The sequence below is a fragment of the Aulonocara stuartgranti genome, assembly GCF_965226115.1.
Source record: "Aulonocara stuartgranti genome assembly, chromosome: 22".
Lineage (NCBI taxonomy): Eukaryota > Metazoa > Chordata > Actinopteri > Cichliformes > Cichlidae > Aulonocara > Aulonocara stuartgranti.
Genome location: NC_138957.1, coordinates 8616707 through 8630237, shown reverse-complemented (window position 1 = coordinate 8630237; position 13531 = coordinate 8616707). Strand labels below are relative to the sequence as shown.

Genomic DNA, 13531 nt, shown 5'->3' with positions numbered 1-13531 from the left:
AAACTTTATTAATCCCACGGGTGGATTCCTCTGGGAAATTCGAGTCATTTGGAATTTTTTAAATGATCCCGGGGGTTATGGAACAAAAAAGTCAAGTGGAAGACCCCAATTACACCAGTACTGAGGCAGAGGATCCAATTGGTTGTCTGTCATGACACTGGACAATCCTAGACGGCACAAAACCGACTGTTTGGACTTTGCAAGAGAGCTTGGGGTAGTGAAAGGTGGAATAAAGTTTCCAACATTACTGGCATGACAAGCAAATCCCACCCAAGATGTTTTCTACACGGACTGGTTAGACAATGAGTAATAGCAGTCACCTGCTGAAAGGACTTGTTAAAAAATTTGGCTCAGCACCCATACGGCGCGAGGCCCAGACTCCAGGAAGGAGCACATAGAAGCCAGGCATGAGAGAGAAGGACCAGCTGCCTGATCGCCAGATGGAGCAGCTTGTGCGACGATCGGTGGGACTTTATTTTTTAGTTTCAATATTTGTTTCAGTTTACTTTTAAGGTTGCATCGTTGTAACCCCATACAAGCGGGCCATCACTACCATTCAGCAAATAACGCTGTGCTTTGAATTAACGTTATTGTATTCCCAACTCAAAAAAGAAAGCTAACAAGGATTTGGTGAGTATTTTAGTTTTACCTTAACAGACAGGCATATTGATATCAAAGAAATCCAGTAATAACTTTAAGCTACCATTAATTCAGGCAGGCCACAAAGTCAGCTGATTTTACTCATTGAACTGGCAAATCTCATATACAGTTGGTTTTACTATTAACCTGCTTTAGCCGAACCACCGTTGCTACAAATGTGCAAGCCGTTTCACAAGCCACCTGCACCTAAACTTTTACTTTGGGCGTTGTCGGGTATTGTTATGGTTTTTCCCAGTCGCTCACTCTTGACAGTTATGTGCTTGGAAGGTCGTAAACAAAGCCATGCGACCAAAAATAGATAGTGGCTTCCTTTAGCCACCGTGGTGCTGATTTAAAGTATTTTATTGTGCATTTACTTCAAAAAAGATAAGAGAAGTTTTTGGCTTCCTATTGGCCAGTGGTGGGAAGTTGGGTGAGCGCCAAAAGTTCTTCTTATCTCCTATTCCTAACCTATTTTTCTTGACCTCAGTGACATTTTCATTGAGTAGAAGATGGACTGCAAAACACCCATCTAACTTTTCACACCATGCTCTGTTGTTTTATGCAGGACATTTAACGAAGAAAAGCCTATGAAACATATACATTCAATACAAAGGTTGCAATTATAAACAATAAGGACCATTAAGGGTCAGATTTACTGAAGTCTGCAGGAGCCAAAAGCCTTCTTTAGACATTTAAAAGCTACTGGGTTTAGTGAGAGGCACCGTGTCAATTTGTGACTGTCAGTTGTGAATAGACTATGTATTCATTAGAGTTTGACTTAAGTAAGTCTGTCCAATAGCATATAACATTTCATGAATTGTATTTATTATATTTAGCTGCTGTATAACTCCTAAGTAAAAATTAATCCTAAGACTGCAATACATTAAAGGACTTTACTAATGAACACTGATTATAAAGAAAGTTAATCACACTTTTATAAGTTAATAGAGATCATAATCTTGAGCTTATCTAGCATTCTGTGTTTTTATGCAAGGCAGCAACTCAGTAATAAATAGTTTTGTTCCAGCGGTGTAATGCTCAAAATTCAGCTGTGAGTTTAGAAAACTGTTAAGAGCTATAACTATATCAGGAAGTTATGGCATGGAATGGAAAACACAGTTATAGTTAACATTTATAGATCTGCACAACTTTGTCTATTGTTTTAATCAATGGTCGCATGGTCCGGCACAAAGAATTGGGCGACAGCATTTTCTACTTTCTTTTCATAAAAGAAAGTAGAGCTAAAACTAAGGCGAGGTTTCAAAGCTGTGTGCCGGTGATTGGACATCAGCCGCTGATGAAGCTGTTCGCCTATAAAGTGCTCTGTAAGGAAACAAGCTCCAGCAGCTCTGCGCTCGGGGAAAACACTATATTTACTTATCTTGTGCAGAAAAATGCGCTTACATTGCTTTATATCGAGCACCGGCTGCCCAGTTAAACTGTGACTATCACCAGGTAACGTAGGCGTGTTTCTTGAATTAGCAGCAGGTGTTAAACAGCTGACAGATGAGGAGGAGGATGCATGCAGGTAAACTGAGGGTCTGTTGAGCTGATCGCTGGTTTCGTGAGAAAAATGTCAGCTCGTTCTTTATGTTACAGAAGCACAGAGACACAAGACCAGGCGGAAAGAGACGATCGTTCGGTGAAAATGAGAATCTGCGAATGCAACATGTGGAACACGGAGAGTGGAATATGTAAACAAACCGGTTAACGTAACCCCCTCGGTGCACTCTGCATGCTGACTGTTAGCAGAGCTAGTGAAATCTCTGAAAACATCTGAGCACTTTTGCAAGCATGTTCTATGTTGACAACCTGACCAGACATACGGCGCGACATTCGCGGCTAAAACACTGTTAAAAGTGTAGCTGGTGATGGGCGTCCAGGTACACACCGGCTCACTCCTTGGCGGCCGCTTATCGGGGCCTGGAGCCTGGGGCTCGCTCGGGCCACTTCGGAGGTGGGGTGCCCCCGGCCTCTCGGCCTGGGGCTCGGTCACTCAGGCGCAGCTGGCTGCCGGCGGAGCTCACGGGCGCGTCACTGCAACTCCCCCTGGCTTCTGCTCCGCGGCTGCTGAGTGAGCCCTCATCTGGGACTCTCCTCAGCTCTTTCCGGGACAGTGGCGCAGCTGCCCCTCTGTTGGTCTTCCTTGGTCTCTTGTGTTCTGGGGGCCTCTGGATGTCTGGAGTTTTGATCTCCTCCACACCTGCTTCACGCCCTGGAGGACGGGGCTGTGGCCCCCCCACACCCTCTAGCAGATTATTACATGAAGGAACCTTTTAAAAAAAACAAAAAACAAGCGCGTCCATGCTCACAGGTGTACACACGGGTGATCACACCCACAAACTACACCCTTTTTGGCTCCTACCTCAAAGCACACTGTGTTCTGTTGATCTTATGTGCTGCACAATAATGTTTAACATTTAGTATTTACTGTCATATTCCCATATATCATTGTGATGTTGTTTATTCTATTACTCTTGTTCTCTTCTGCTTGCTTTCTTTTTTCTTTCTCAGCAGGTGATCCAGGTGATTGATATATGCATTTTTTTTCTCTGCCCGTTCTGTTGGTTTTTGTCTTTTGCCCTTCTCCCCCGTCCCTCTTCTCAGCTGTTTCTCTTTCCCTCTTTCTTTCTCCCCTTCTTTCCCCCAGTCAAGTCTGTCCCGTATTCAGTAAGTGAAAATAAAATAAACAATAAAAGTTGAATCAAATGGACCATTACGGCAAGGCTGGGATGGTCAGTTTGGTAAAGTAAATCCGTTGGGCATCTTTCTTTGCCTTTAGACAACAATTCTGATGGCAAAAGAGCCAAACGGGACAGGCCAAAAAAAAAAAAAAAAAAAAAAAAAAAAAAGACAACCTGACCAGACATACGGCGCGACATTCACGGCTAAAACACTGTTAAAAGTGTAGCTGGTGACAGAAAAACGGGGTATTTTAAAACTACACCACCACTATTGCTGCCTGTGATTTGATCTGCATTCTGGGATACCTGGCTGCCCCAAGTCTACACAAGCAATCGATTATCTAGGATCGACCTGTTTTGACTTACTTTGCACGGCAACCAATCAAATGTTAGAGAAGATGCATGGGCAGCGTTAACCCCGCCCCCTGAGTTTGATGGGTGAGGCTGACAGATAAAATTATTTCAAGATGAGAGCCAGGTGCCAGGACTGCCAAAATGAAATAAATAAATATATCATTAAATAATTGATTAAACGTGTCAATAATTAAGTAAAATGTGAAAAACATAAATAATTAATTAAATGTGTCAATAATTAATTAATTAAATGTGTCAATAATTAATTACATGTGTCATAAATATTTATTTAATTAATTAATTCCAATTTTAATTAATTATTGCCACATTTAATTAATTATTTAATGGTGTATTTAATTAATTCATTATGGCAGTCCTGGCGCTCCATATAATTTAGCCTTTTGTTTATTTATTATTTTACTTTTTCTCCTTTTGTATTTATATGTATTCAGTCGGGTCTGTTTCCAACCCTTTTTAAACTTCAGTCGGCTGATAATACAATCCGGTTTCTACTTTGATCTCTAATTTTTCAGTTCTCCCTTCAATACACCCATACACCCACCCGCCCACAACCCCAGCAACATACCAACCAGGACCCAAGCCCCCGAGGCCCAGCTAGGGCCCCAGCCCAGAGACGGAGCGCCCCCAGAACCTCACGCCCGTCCCGGACCCACCCAGGGGCAGCCAGGCTACCAGGTCAGTAACCCACGTCCGTCAGCACAGACCCTCCCCTAGCCCCGCTGCACGCAGCCACGAGGAAACCGTCACCTAAGAGCCAACAGAGCCCTTAATAGGCCATGACCGCTACCCCGGGTTGAGCCCCCCAAGGAAGATGCCTCCGGGAAACCCCCAGACGCCCTAAGCCTGTCCCTACCCCCACACCAATCACAACAGTGAAGGTGGGACCAAACTATGACCCCCCACCCCCACTAGGCGATGGAGCTAATCAAAGGAACCCAGAGCAATTGATCTGATGTGGTAGCAGAGGTTGTATTAACACTAATGTAATATAATAGATAATTTCTATATTGGTTAGAATTAAGATTATTTTTATTTTTCCAGTTCATGAGGACTGTTTTCTTGGCTATTCATAGGGCAGTGAAAACCATATGGGCTATATTCTTATCTGTAGTGACATTATCTAAGCTGCCCAACAAACACACTAAAGGGGAAGTTGGAATGTTACATTTCAGACACTTTGATAAGTCTTCACATATCTCATGCCAAAACTTCTGAACTGGTGGACAGAACCAAAGAGCGTGGATATAATTGTCCGGTGAATTGGTTTGACAGTGTGAGCAGTTGTTGGTAGATGTAAAGCCCATCTTGAACATCCGATGACCTGTATAGTGCACTCTATGTAATATTTTGTATTGAATTAATTGAAGACTGGGATATCTAATTAGATGAAAGGTTTTTAAGCAAATCTGAGACCAGAAGTTTTGGTTTAAGTTAACTGATAAATCCGCTTCCCATTTTGCAATAGGAAGTGATATTGATTCATCTGTTTTAGAAAGCATTCTGTATATTTTGGATAGTAATTTGGGGGTTTTAAGAGTAAGAAATTGAACCCATATTGTGTAACTAGTCTGTCCAATAAAACAAATTCTGTTCCTTCTAATATATGTTCTAAATATTTGATTCCTTTACCACTCCAATCTGAAAAGTTTATCATATTATTGTTTTGTAATATGTCAAGGTTGTTCCAGATAGGTGTACGTTTGCATGGGATTAATGAAGACTGTCAATTTTAGAAACTCCCACCATGCTGTCAGAGAAGAGCTGATGTCAGCATCAGCTCTTCTCTGACAGCATGGTAGGCTTTTGAAGCATTCATGTCGTTGGATGTTTGAGCTGATAAATGGTAGATCTGAAATCTCTAGATTATTGCAAAGTGCTTGTTCTACATCTAGCCAAGGTTCATCTAAGAGGGTATGTTTTAGCCATCCTGAGATAAACTGAAGCCTGTTGGCTAAGAAGTAGTGCTGAAAGTAAGGCAGTTCTAGTCCTCCTTTATCCTTGGTCTTTTGTAGTGTTTTTAAGCTTATACGTGGGGGTTTATTTTTCCAAATGTGACAGGTGAGACCTGGAGACTTGGGACCGCCCCTGGTGGGCGGAGCTGGTCTTCGCTCCTTTCATAAGCGCAGGTGTGGGCAATTGGGTATTCCTTTGCAAACCTGAAGCTGCGAGTGCTTGGTCCGAGTTGGGCAAGTTGGTGTTTCTTAACTATGAAAGTCTGATACGCGTCCTCCCCTAAACTTCTGTTAGAACTGTAGGTTACACAAAAATGTACCACTTGAGCTCTGGCTGTTGGCAGAGGTTTACAGTTATTTGCACCCTTGTAGGTGGGAAACATTGCTCCCGTGAGAACGGTATAGTGGACTTCATCGCCACTGACCCACATTTATTAGGGTGTGACACGAACTTGTGGACAGGTAACAAAACCAATTCAGTGGAGGAATATTCCTGTGTTTTATTGTCCAGCTAGTGATCTCCTGCCTTTTATTCACAGAGTACCGAGCTGCTGCTTTGCCAGGTGGATTTCTGGCTGCGGGCAAAGGACCCGACACATCAGTGTGTTTTAATTTGTTTTAAACTGGTGTAAGTCGACGGACTGACTGCTGCGGCTGTCGATGGTTTTGTTTTTTTGTTTTACTTTTTTCTGTATCAGTAGGCACCACAGATATTGATTCGCAGGCGGTGAAGGCGCTGCAGGGAAAACAAATCCTTTTTTTGCCTCCCCGCTTTTGCATGCACAGCGGGGGGCCCGAGTGAAGACGGCGCTGAAGATTTGCCTTTTTTTCTATAGTGTTTTACCCATTTGGGGTCATGTGTGAGTTGCCGTCCATTTTTAACCTGTGTGCTATGTCGATTTGTTTTTAAACTGTTCCCCGCAGCGCTTGTCCTGTCTCACGGGCAATCGTACAGTTTTATCGTTTTTAATAAGGTAACGTTTTTAATTGTTTTTAGGTGCTGCTGTTACACTGTTTCTTTTATTTTGTATTAAAAATTAAACTCTTTTAAACTGACTGTGCGCCTGCGGCTCTGTCCTATTTTAAATAGGTACCTACCACGGGTCACAAACTGGCCTTGTCGACAGGATGAGCCTCTAGGTGTGCACAGCGATTAGTCAGTTGGTTTGTGTAAAATTCTTTTTTTTTTGGGTGTGTGTTTTAAACTGTTTTATATTTGTATTTATTTATTTATTTTTTTTTTAGGCAAAGCAGCAGCTGGTAAATCCTGGTGGTAACAAAGTATAATCTGCATTTAAACACAGTAGGCACTTACTGTTGAGGGTTTTTATTTTTTTATTATGGAGTCCCAATCAGGCATTTCTAGCCCCTGTAGACCTCATGACTCTACCCCTATGGAGGGCTCTCCTCGAGAGAGGCTGGTTTATATCCCTAGAGAGAGGTCGTGCCCCCTGTTTAGTGGAACTGGGGAAATTAGTGTCCAAAGTTGGGTGGAGGAAATAAAATCTGTGATGCGCACTCGTAGACTGGCCCCTGTTGATAGAGCCCATTATGTCTATGATCATTTGATTGGTGATGCTCGTGAGGAAATAAAATATAGGTCCCAGCAAGTAAGAGAAGATCCAGACTGCATTTTTGATATTCTCCTTAGCCAGTATGGTTGCCCCATGTCCTTTATTGCTGTTAAGGAAGCTTTTTATGCAAGAAGGCAGCAAGAAGGAGAGTCACTGAGGGAATTCTCCCATGCATTGTTTTCTCTCATGGACAAAATGATTCAAAGTTGTCCAGAGAGGCGAATTCCTGAAGCTGCTAGACTGCTTTCTGATCAGTTTGTAGAGGGTGTCCGGGATAGAAATTTGAGCCGCGAGCTTAAAAGGATTGTTCGCGAACATCCAGATTGTGACCTCCATACTTTAAGAGATGAAGGCCTCAGGTGGGAGCAGAAAGGCAGAGTAGGAGTAGAACCCGGCCGGTTCAGGACTTATTCTGTCCCAGCAGTCTACAGCATTCAGCATACAGGACAAATAAAGGGGCCAAGGGATACTATTGGGTCAGAATTAGCAGAGGTTAAGGAAATGTTAAAATGGCAGCAGGCCCAGATTGATCAGCTTACACATGAGTTGAGAGTTGCCCATACATCAAGTAAGTCTAGGTTCACGCAGAGAGGAAGGCAGGTTATTTGCAGACGGTGTCAGAAACCTGGCCATTTTGCTAAAGACTGTGATAATGAGAGGGTAGTAGCCTTTGAATCTACAGCCCCTAGCAGGAGCTCATCTGGGCAGGGTACGTTTTCCATGCAGGCGGAAAACTAGCACCCTCTGTTATGCTGAGCCACATATCAGATGGGGACATAACTGGCTCCAACAGTTGTAATGCTCAAATGTCTGGTCCCCCACCCAAGTTGGTAGGCTCCTGTCCAAAGGTTACCATTAATATGGGAGGGGTAGATGTCTCCTGTTTATTAGACACTGGATCCATGGTCACTACCATCACGGAGAGTTTTTTTGCCAAACATTTTAGGAACTGGGGTCCAGAGAAACTGAAGGCATGCCATTGGCTGCGGTTACGGGCAGCTAATGGGCTAGATATTCCCTATGTTGGCTACCTGGAGCTTGATTGCCAAGTGTTAGGGAGGCAAATACCCAAGCGTGGTGTGTTAGTTGTTAGAGATCCTTTGGAGCCCAGCCCCAACTCAGAAACATGTGGAGTACTCGGCATGAATGTGATCCGTGAGTGTTATAGGGAGCTGTTTTTGGAACATGGCTCTGCTTTTTTTGACCTTCCTTTAGTGCAGGAGGATCCTTGGCAGCAGGCTTTGCAGCGTTGCCATACAGCGCAGCTACAGCCTGAAGCACAGGTTAGTGGCCCAGTGAGAGTTAAGGGTAGAAGAAAAATTTGCATCCCCGCAGGCACAATGAAATTTGTACCAACTACATGTCGGAAAGCCCCTTCAGCACACACTGGAATAGCGCTTTTCGAACCATTAGATGCCGGTTTGCCTCATGGTCTCCTTTCTTCTCCAGCTTTGGTCCAGGTGGTCAGTGGCACTGCATTTATCCCAGTTACCAATGTGGGATTAACTGAGGCCATTTTGCCACCTCGCAGTCAGCTTGGCACCTCGTGCCAAGTTGAAATTGTCAGTCAATCGGATGGCTCGACCAGGCTCTTGGAAGATTTGGGAGAGGAAAAATGTGTTACCATGGCAACCCAGAGTGTGGAATACAACCCTCTGAAAACTGCAATTAATGCAATTGATCTCTCAGCCCTCACTGTACAGGATCAGGACAGGGTAAGGGCCCTTTTGCGTGACTACCAATCTGTTTTTTCTTCTCATGATGGTGACTTAGGGTGTACCAATTTAATGACTCACGAGATCCCACTTTTAGATGAGACTCCGGTCCACCAGCGGTATCGACGGATTCCACCTTCAGAGTATGAGAGTGTTAAGGCCCATATTCAACACCTGTTGGAGAGTCAGGTGATCAGAGAAAGTTGTAGCCCTTTTGCATCCCCAATCGTGGTAGTACGAAAGAAGGACTCCAGTATTAGGCTTTGTGTGGATTACCGTCTGCTGAACTCAAGGACTAGGAAGGATGCTTTTCCCTTGCCCCGAATTGAGGAGTCCTTGGATGTGTTGTCAGGTGCATGTTGGTTCTCTACCTTGGACTTGGCTAGTGGCTACAATCAGGTCCCTGTTGCTGAGCCAGACAAAAAGAAAACTGCTTTCTGTACTCCTTTTGGGTTATTTGAGTTCAACCGCATGCCGTTTGGTCTCTGTAATGCACCAAGCACCTTTCAGAGATTGATGGAGCGAATGTTTGGTTCCCAGAATCACCAGTCTTTGCTGTTGTACTTGGATGATGTGATTGTCTTCTCTACCACAGTAGACGAGCATATTCAGCGCCTAGGAGCAGTACTGGAGACCTTGGGGGTACAAAACTTGAAGGCCAAGTTGGAAAAATGCTGTTTTCTGCAGACAGAGGTAAAGTACCTTGGGCATGTGATCTCCAAGGACGGGGTAGCCACGGACCCAGACAAAATATCTGCGGTGTCTAATTGGCAAACTCCTAGCTCTGTTGCTGAATTGAGATCATTCTTAGGGTTTGCTAGTTATTATCGCCGCTTTGTTCCAGGTTTTGCATCCCTAGCTGCTCCGCTCCACCAGCTGGTGGCCGAACTGGCTGGGACTAAGCACAAACGCCCCTCCAAGCGTGCATTGCAGGAAGTTTGGACCGAGCAGTGTGAAAATAGCTTTCAAGAGTTGAAAGCTCGGTTGGTGCATTCCCCCGTATTGGCTTATGCTAATTTTTCACAACCTTTTATCTTGGAGGTTGATGCCAGCCACTGGGGTCTGGGGGCAGTGCTTTCACAACAGCAAGCTGATGGCAAGGTGCGTCCTATAGCTTATGCTAGTCGAGGGCTAAAGCCCACGGAACGTAACATGTCCAATTACAGCTCCATGAAACTTGAATTCCTAGCCTTGAAATGGGCTATGACTGAAAAATTCAGAGAATATTTGCTGGGTAACAGGTGTGTTGTCTATACAGACAACAACCCCTTGAGCCATCTGACTACAGCAAAGCTTGGAGCTTTGGAACAGCGCTGGGCGGCTCAGCTCTCTTCTTTTGATTTTTCAATTAAGTATCGTCCGGGTCGTACAAATGGCAATGCAGATGCTTTGTCCCGACAGTGTCAGCCATCCGATCAAACTGTGTCTTTAGAAACACTGCTTCCTGGTACTTCCCTTCCAGACTCTTTAGTCCAAACAGTTTTACCACCCCAGCAAGTAATCCAATCTATGATTTCGATTTTACCCTCTCATTCACTTGCAGACCTTGCTACTTTGCAGAGGGAGGACCCCACGATTAGTGGTTTTTTGAAGTTTTGGCGCAGAGGAACTGGCCCTACTCGCCAGGAGAGAAGAGATTTGCCAGCAGCAGTGCTGGCAAATCGCCAGTGGAGGAAACTGGTAGAAAAGGAGGGCGTCCTTTATCGGCAGATCTTTCAGCCAGATGGGGGGGAACCAGTGTGCCAATTAGTGGTCCCTCAGAGTCTCAAGAATGAGGTTTTACATGGCTTGCATAATGACCATGGTCATCAGGGAACTGACAGGACTGCAGACTTGATACGCAAGAGGTGTTATTGGCCAGGTATGTCTAAGGAGGTTCAGGATTACTGTCAGCAATGTGAACGTTGTGCGCAGGCTAAAGCAGTTTATCCCAAACCTAAAACAACCATGGGTCACCTCATGGCTGCGAGGCCCAATCAGATTCTGGCAATTGATTTCACATGCCTTGAACCCTCCGTTGATGGCCGTGAAAATGTATTGATTCTTACTGATGTGTTTTCAAAGTTCACTCAGGCCATTTCTACTAAGGATCAAAAGGCAACTACTGTGGCCAGTGTTTTGGTTTATGAGTGGTTTTATCGCTTTGGTGTTCCCTCTAGGATTCACTCCGATCAGGGGAGGAGTTTTGAAGGAGCATTAGTTCAGCAGCTATGCCAGTTATATGGTGTGGAAAAGACTCGCACCACTCCTTACCACCCACAAGGTAATGGCCAGTGTGAGCGTTTTAATCGGACTCTGCATGATCTGTTGAGAACCCTGCCTCCTGAGCAAAAGCGTCATTGGCCCATGTATTTACAGCAGCTCACCTTTTCTTACAATACCACAATCCATCAAACTACGGGTAAGTCACCCTATTTTCTTATGTTTGGCCAAGAGCCCCAGCTCCCAGTTGACTTCCTGTTAGGCAGAGTGGAGGAACCCACCCACGGCCCGGTACACACTTGGGTCCAAGAGCATCAGAAACGTCTAGATGTAGCTTATAAAGGTGTGAGTAACCGCACCAAAGCAGCAGCGACGCTGCGTGCAGATCGTCAACCTGCCCCAGCTTCTGACCCCTTGCCATTGCATCAGTTAGTGTATTTGAGAGATCATAGCATTCGGGGACGGAATAAAATTCAAGATTTTTGGGACGTTACACCGTATTGTATTGTCCGTGCCCCTGCTGATGCTGGTCCTGTGTATACAGTGGCCCCACTCAATGATCCAGAACAGAAAAGACAGGTTAATAGACAATTTATCAAGCTGATCCCTGCTGATATCTGTGAGAAAATAAGGGCAGAGCTCCAGCAAACTGCTAACCCTAGAAGTTCACCTGACCGGTTACCCCCGTCTGAGGATGAGGGAGACTTTTATGTGTGGCAACGAAGGGAGTCCCCAAGAGGTGACCCCCAAAGTGTACAAACTGATTCTGCACCTTGTCCCCAACAACTCCCAGAAGACCTGGCTATAGTAATGAGGCCGCAGTCCAGAAGGACTGAGCCTGGTACCCTGACTCCACAGTGTAGTGTCCCCACTCCATTAGCTGAAAGTGGTACAGTTAGAAGAACGACACGCTCAACAGCTGGCCACCATTCCAATCCACACCATCTGCCCCAATCAGCTGAAGCCAGGCCACCTAGTGTACATTCAGTTACAGCTTTTTATAGACCGTGGCTTTAAGGTTTCGTTGTCGGGTCGCCAATGCAAAAACCAGGGGGGAGAATGTGACAGGTGAGACCTGGAGACTTGGGACCGCCCCTGGTGGGCGGAGCTGGTCTTCGCTCCTTTCATAAGCGCAGGTGTGGGCAATTGGGTATTCCTTTGCAAACCTGAAGCTGCGAGTGCTTGGTCCGAGTTGGGCAAGTTGGTGTTTCTTAACTATGAAAGTCTGATATGCGTCCTCCCCTAAACTTCTGTTAGAACGGTAGGTTACACAAAAATGTACCACTTGAGCTCTGGCTGTTGGCAGAGGTTTACAGTTATTTGCACCCTTGTAGGTGGGAAACATTGCTCCCGTGAGAACGGTATAGTGGACTTCATCGCCACTGACCCACATTTATTAGGGTGTGACACGAACTTGTGGACAGGTAACAAAACCAATTCAGTGGAGGAATATTCCTGTGTTTTATTGTCCAGCTAGTGATCTCCTGCCTTTTATTCACAGAGTACCGAGCTGCTGCTTTGCCAGGTGGATTTCTGGCTGCGGGCAAAGGACCCGACACATCAGTGTGTTTTAATTTGTTTTAAACTGGTGTAAGTCGACGGACTGACTGCTGCGGCTGTCGATGGTTTTGTTTTTTTGTTTTACTTTTTTCTGTATCAGTAGGCACCACAGATATTGATTCGCAGGCGGTGAAGGCGCTGCAGGGAAAACAAATCCTTTTTTTGCCTCCCCGCTTTTGCATGCACAGCGGGGGGCCAGAGTGAAGACGGCGCTGAAGATTTGCCTTTTTTTCTATAGTGTTTTACCCATTTGGGGTCATGTGTGAGTTGCCGTCCATTTTTAACCTGTGTGCTATGTCGATTTGTTTTTAAACTGTTCCCCGCAGCGCTTGTCCTGTCTCACGGGCAATCGTACAGTTTTATCGTTTTTAATAAGGTAAGGTTTTTAATTGTTTTTAGGTGCTGCTGTTACACTGTTTCTTTTATTTTGTATTAAAAATTAAACTCTTTTAAACTGACTGTGCGCCTACGGCTCTGTCCTATTTTAAATAGGTACCTACCACGGGTCACACAAAGGAATTTGGACATACATGAATCTGGAGATCTGGACCAATCTTGTGGCGGTTTAGTTGGGATCATTGAGAATAAATAATTTATTTTTGGTAAGACCATCATTTTTATAGCGGCAACCCTTCCCATGAGTGATATGGGTAGACATTTCCATCTAGCCAGATCGCCTTCTACCTTCTTTAAAAGTGGGACATGGTTTAATTTAGTTAGATCTGCAAGCTTGGGAGAAACATTAATACCTAAATATTTTATATTTCCCGATTGCAGTGGTGCAGAAGAGGAATTATGGAAGGAGCAATTAATCGGAAGGACTGTAG

The 13531-nt window shown here is 44.7% G+C and overlaps 1 protein-coding gene and 1 long non-coding RNA gene across 2 annotated transcripts in view; both read left to right on the top strand.

Annotated features, from left to right (window-relative positions):
• The window catches only part of LOC309698359 (uncharacterized protein), a 204096-nt gene that overhangs the window by 117788 nt on the left and 72777 nt on the right, over positions 1 to 13531 (top strand). The window lies entirely within an intron of this gene.
• Positions 5512 to 13162, top strand: LOC309698236. The gene is made up of 2 exons (XR_014274037.1): positions 5512 to 12405; positions 12479 to 13162. It is a non-coding gene; the product is annotated as an uncharacterized lncRNA (long non-coding RNA).